Genomic DNA, 6375 nt, shown 5'->3' with positions numbered 1-6375 from the left:
TATATAGCATGTCTTTGTTTGCTTTAAGTAAAGTGTTAAAATATCTACCCCTGTATAATATATTACAGGTGGACATAATACCATATGAACTAATTATAAGACCTTATAACACGTAATTGTTTGCTTTAAGTAAAGTGACACACATTTTGCGCAGGAAAACACTCGCTTTATGAACAATCTGTTTGAATTTTGAACATTTTGCAGTATAGCACAAAAACACAACATAATTACATCAAGAAAACTCGTTGTCAGGGTGGTGAAAGATCACTCAAGAGAAGACCTGTTGCCGGCCAACATCATGTAAGAAGAGGCTCAGATGTTGTCACAGATGAATGGCGAGCCTATGGACAGGCCCTAACAGATGCAGTGGACCACTTCACAAAACGTAGCCTATTAAAAGACATAATTGAAATGGGAATTGGGAATACTGAAATGACTCGATTCGCTATCAGAATGTGATCCATTCGGTCGGTGACATTTGAAAAGGCTACACAGAGGCACATATAGAATTTTACCCCCATTTACATTAGCGGAGTGCTAAACCGGAAGTTAGCCTGCTCGTGTAGCAAAGGTCAACACAGTGGACGCTGTAGCGCTACTGCCGACTAGCGTTTGGGGGTGTAATTGCAGAATGACGGACAGACCTACGCACAAGTATAAATGCATTGTTATGAGTTGTAGTTCCAGTCCTGTGCCTCGGTTATGTTTTAGTATTTACGTCTTGTTCCTCATCTGCATTATTTTAGTTTAGTCTGCTCTGTATTCTGTGTCTTAGCTCCTCGTTCTGTGTCTCGGTTTATGTCTTGGTGTTTTGGGTTCTGTCCTGTGTCCATTATCAATTGTATAGTCTGTTGTGTTTTGGGGTTCGCTCATGTCCGTCTCTGTCTGTCACTCATGTCTGACTTCTTGATGCCTTAGTTTCCAGTTCAGTGTTTTGCTTCGCTTCGGTCTGTTTTCCTTGTTGGTGTTAGTTCAGTGGGGATGTGTCTGCTTGTGTCTTTATTCATTTATATTTATTTCTCTGATCTGTTATGACACAGGTTACTGAACACATGTCTATTCCCTACAGTATCCCTCTGCTCTGACTGTCTCTCTGTTCTTCCCTCTGCTCTCTCTCTGCCTACCTCGTTAGCCTCATGTCTGTCACCTGTGTTGCTCCCGCCCTGCTCGTTATCCCTGGTATATATGTGTGGTCTTTCTGTTCAGCCCTTGTCCGGTCATTGTTCATGTTACCTCCCCAGTCTGTCGTGTGTATGCTCTCTGCCTTCCTGTAACCAACCTTGCTTGTCTTGTCACCCTGTACCTTTGGATTTCTGTTAGGAACTACCTTTGTTTTGGACTCTATCAGCCACTCAGTCAGTAAGTGTGCTCGCCTTCTGTTTGTTCTAATAAATCACCTCGGTTCACTGCACCTCCTCTACCTTGCGTCCTGCATTTGGGTCCTCCAACCTGCTCAACTCAGCCACCCACCGTAACATGCATGGCTACGTGCGTAGGTACGCACGTAGACCCTACGCAGGAGTATAAATGGGCCTTTAGCTATCAGCAGTTCCTCTTTGCAATGTACCCATAGATGAACAGACAACTTTCATTGGATTACTTATTTGATCCAAAATCATAATACTGCCCTCACAGATTGTTTTTGGTGTTACAAGAACACATGTATTATATGTAGACAATATTATTGTGAGACAATGAAACAATGCTTTATCTTCGCAGGAATTTTGTTGAATCATATTTCATTATCTTTATGCAGCTGCAGTGATCTGGTTTATTTTGTCTTGTTCCAAGATGAATCTCATATGTAGAATTTTATTTTTCTGAAACTCTTCTGGGAAAAGATTAAATACTTTCAGGTGGATTTTTATCTGTGAAGAAAAACGAGCTGAGGTCGAGAATAAATGACTTGAGAAACGTTTTACTGACTTGTCTAGGGAGTCATCTACGATGATGGACAACTGTTTGCACGCCAGTGCCTTGTATCATGCATTGGAACATTATGTTCCCTGGTGCCTTTACTATTCTACTACTCAAATTGCTGTTAAATCCCATTTTTGGCTGTAGTTGCCCCCTAGTGCAGCATGTAGATACAAGGTAAGAGTCCACACCATAAAAATATCTTGAAGAGGGGAAATCGCAGTGAACTCTAAAACCTATTATTATAAAACTGATTTGGTCTGTAGGCTATGTAGTATATAAAATGTCAGCACAGTTTTGTTCTCAGAACTTTAAACACTAAAAATATCTTGTTCTGTAATTGTCATGGCTAGATTATCAGGCATTATGTTTTTAATTATAAGGCAAATTGTCACTCTCAATTTACTCTGCTTTAATAATGACTACAGACTTCTCTAGACGTCTCAAGATGCCAGAACTGATTTGAGGACATTTGACAAAAGATTTAATTTGATTCAGAGAGAAAATAATTGTAGTACTACTTTACTACTGCTCCTATTATAACTCTGAGTATAATGCAGAACAAAAAGTGATTTTATATTATACAAAAAATACATTGTTGGTACATTCTGGTAAAATCTGATGGGCTACTGACTTCCATCATGCCAGCAACATAAAAAATACCTATAATTTAAACTAGCTGCCAGACAGTAAAATAATATTTCCACTCTATGTCAGGAAAAGCACATGTGTGTTAAATAACTAATAACTAATAATAGCTGTATTCTATTTAGGTGAGCTAGTTCCGGGGCATTGGTGTTATCTTAGAAGATGTGCAGATCATGATTTCATCCAGCTAAAATGTGCACTTCTGGTGCTGCCCTCTTCTTGACTTAAAAAAAAATGTATATTAACTCTGTCTTTGACAGCACAATTACAGAGTGGGATCTTCTCTGTCCACCACCTGTAAACCTAATTCTCATGCAGGGTTGGAGCACATTAAGTTTGTGGCCTTTTAGCTTTGGCAGTTTATACTGAAAACACCACATCGCCTCCATCTTGCATCCAAATAAATCACTGCCTGCACTTAAAACGATTTCTGACCTTTATCTACAGATCAGGTTTTCCCTCAATATATATTTTGGTGGCGGAACTAGATTTTCTCTCACCTAAAGGATTTGCTGTCTTTTCCTTTAAAGGTCTGTGTGAAAATACAGTTGAAAGTACAATTTGATCAAGTCTATCAAGGTACTGGAAGTTCTATAGATTAAAAAGAGACTAAGTAAGCTCATGAATGCTGTTTTGCAGCTAGCTCTTAACTGTTAGATGTAGCAGCTTTCCAAAATCACATGGACAAGACAAGACCACAACCCTAACCCCCCCTCGTCGATCAGTTCTTAATCTGTCAGAAAAAGATTGTTTCCTGGTGTGATTTATGATGTGCTGAATTGGCCTACTGCTTTAAGTACATACTGTAATGGAGGTCCATACCATGTGGTATTTCTGAATGAGTAGGCTACTAGATGTGCCTCTGAATGCTTAAAGTGATTCTCTGAAATGAAACATTGTAAAACTCTGGTGGAAATTTCACTTTCCACTGTTCTATTTACTGTCTTTACTGTCTGTGAAGAAGGACTACCAACTTTTCCATGCATCTTCACCTGGATCATTAAAGTGTGTTAGTGTGTTATGATTTAGTGCAACAAACTTTTGACAAGCTAAGAACAGAAAATGCCACACACTCCACATCCCTCATTATGGAGACCCGACCCATTTACAGGGAATCACTCCTCTACCTGTTGTTACAGTATACCTGACCAAATGCCACGTACCCAGTTCCAGCCACATAGTCCGCTAAGGACTGAAAGTCTTCCAGGGGGCCAGACATGCCAGCTAGGGTATGGCCTTTAAACAACAGCATAAACACAATGTCAGCTTCCCTTGTGTTTTGCATGAAGAAATATCCAGGGGGCCAACACTGGGAAATCATGGTTTGTTTTATATTGTGTTCCTCATTAACATTCAGAAATACATATTATAAATAATAAATATTGCTGGTTATTCAGTAAAGCAACTAAGCAATTGTATTTGAAAGCACTTTCATCTGATAGCTAATTGCAATGCTACTTGAAACTGTATGACTGTGATAAGTGTTTTTTAATGATTTAGTTATTGGCAGCAGAAGTCACATTTGAACACAGAATATAAGCAGTTAGTTGGCATTCTGACCAAAAAAAGACCTGCATTACAACCACCCATGGGCAGCATTGGTTGGGGTGTGTTGCTTCATGCATTATGTGATTTGCCAACGCAGCACCTTTCCAAATGAGGTCACATTGCATTGTGAAAACGTCTCAAGAGAAATATTTGAAAGTGACACAAATGATACAGGAAAAATGACTTATTGCACTTGTATATGATATGTGTACACAGAGGAAAGCCTTACTACTATTATTCTTAGCATGGATATTTGTTACCAAATCACCTGTTAGATCCCGAGTTACCCCTGTTCAGGAGGTACTGAACCAGCTCTCCATCTTAAAGGGTCCGATCCTCTAGGCCTACGGGTATTACCCTCTTCGGTATAACTGAGGACTGTTAGCTTCTAACTAGTATTGTAGTACTGGTCTATAGGACCGGTCTTAAGACTACTTTTTGATGGTTTTGGTCTCGTCTCGGACACATGCGCATTTGTACTCGATCTTGTCTCGGGATTTTATTTCAAGACCAGTCAAGACCATACCTTTGGGAATATCAATAAATTGCCTTTGCATTGTCTGATTTATTTAACTTCCAAACTTTGACTGGATGTAAAACTTGCTTCAAATTCAACCGATAACCCTAATTAAAATGTGGATCTTTCAAGTAAATTTAAGAAGTAGGCCTACCTATGATCTCATTCCACATTTTATTGTATGTCATGTAATGTGGGGAACTGGTCTTGGTCTTGACTTGGTCTCACCCTCCCTCGGTCTTGGTCTTGTCTCGGTCTCGATAAACTCTTGTCTTGGTCTTGACTTGGTCTCAGTTTTGGCGGTCTTGACTGCAACACTACTTCTAACTGCCTTCTTCCAAACGCCTACCCTGCTCACTCTGAAATGGCACCTGACTGAATAGCCCTAGAGCCAAATACCACCTCTGCCATACCCGTTTACGACAGCTCTCTTCTCATTGATCTGTGCACTTGGTATGGTTGCTAGGATTGTATTTAGTGGCCAGGAAAATAGGCCCCAAGCATAAGTTAATTTCTTTGGCTAGAGCAACCTATTAGAACCTTAAAGATGTTAAACACACCTTACCTATTGAATTACTACCTTAGTGAAGACATAAATCTGAGCTTGAGTGATTTAGATGTCGTCTTTTTGGAGAGAAAGGGAGGGGAAGGAGTTGTCCTGGCCGTAGAATCCTTCCTCCGCTGCAGAGCTGTTGACTCTTGTAGAAACTTGAGGCCCTCAAAATGTCTCTAAAAGTCTTCAGTCCATATTGCAGTTAAACGAGAGAAACTTCAGAGTCCAATGATTCTTCAGGTGGTTTGGCCATGGTTGTCCTCTGTAGTTCGATCTCTTGAAGTCCACTAAAGAAAACTCTTAAGTATTCTCTAGTTGTTTGCTGTTCAAATCCCCAAATCTTGTCTTAGGCTCTTGGTCCCGTGCGGTGATGATTCTGCTCCGAGTCCGATGCCTCTGAGATCTCCCGAGGAATGACACCGATCTATGTCTGACTCTTCTTTATATATTTTCTCTTCAAGTTGTCTTTGGGTGTAATTGTGCGTGTGTGTCGGGGTCAGGATATGTCTATGTTGACTCATGACTCATAGTCATGAAGTCTTCACCCAAACTTAGCGACCTTTTGCATACCTTTACCCTAATTCTCCTTACTTTGACTTTGACTTTTTACAATCAGAAGATCAATTTTATTTATTCATATTCAATATCAATGAGAGATCCTGATTTTCAATCATCATCACATCATGTTTTAATACCAAATCTCTTTCTTTTAGTCATTATTCATTATATTGCTTATAGCATTCTTAAGCTCTGTATTTTGCAGATGGAAATATGTTGCACTTCCCATTTCTCACTCACTGTTGTTACTAAAGGGAGAAAAGCTCCAGTTTTCTTCTTTTCGATTTGATAGAGCGTTGGGATCTCAACTTACTTGACACGCCCTTATATGGGGACTTATTAGTTTGCCAGCAACACAAACAAATTTGTTTAAATATGAATTAGGTTCATAGGTTCACCACGCGGTCATTAAGCTTATAATTATTAACTTATCTTGCGTTCTCCACACAGTAGGTTTTGTCTGGGACAGAGGACGTCTCTTAGCCTACTTAGATATTTAGTCCACAGATCTGCCACACACATCATATTGAGCAACACACAATGGAAGATCTTCAATATCAGCCTAATATCATTCCACACATAGGCTTATCGTGGTGTTAGTTCTAGTGGGTGACTTACTATTCAACAAGCTATT

Source organism: Micropterus dolomieu, linkage group LG17, assembly GCF_021292245.1.
Source record: "Micropterus dolomieu isolate WLL.071019.BEF.003 ecotype Adirondacks linkage group LG17, ASM2129224v1, whole genome shotgun sequence".
NCBI classification, from domain to species: domain Eukaryota; kingdom Metazoa; phylum Chordata; class Actinopteri; order Centrarchiformes; family Centrarchidae; genus Micropterus; species Micropterus dolomieu.
This window is presented reverse-complemented; position numbering follows the sequence as displayed.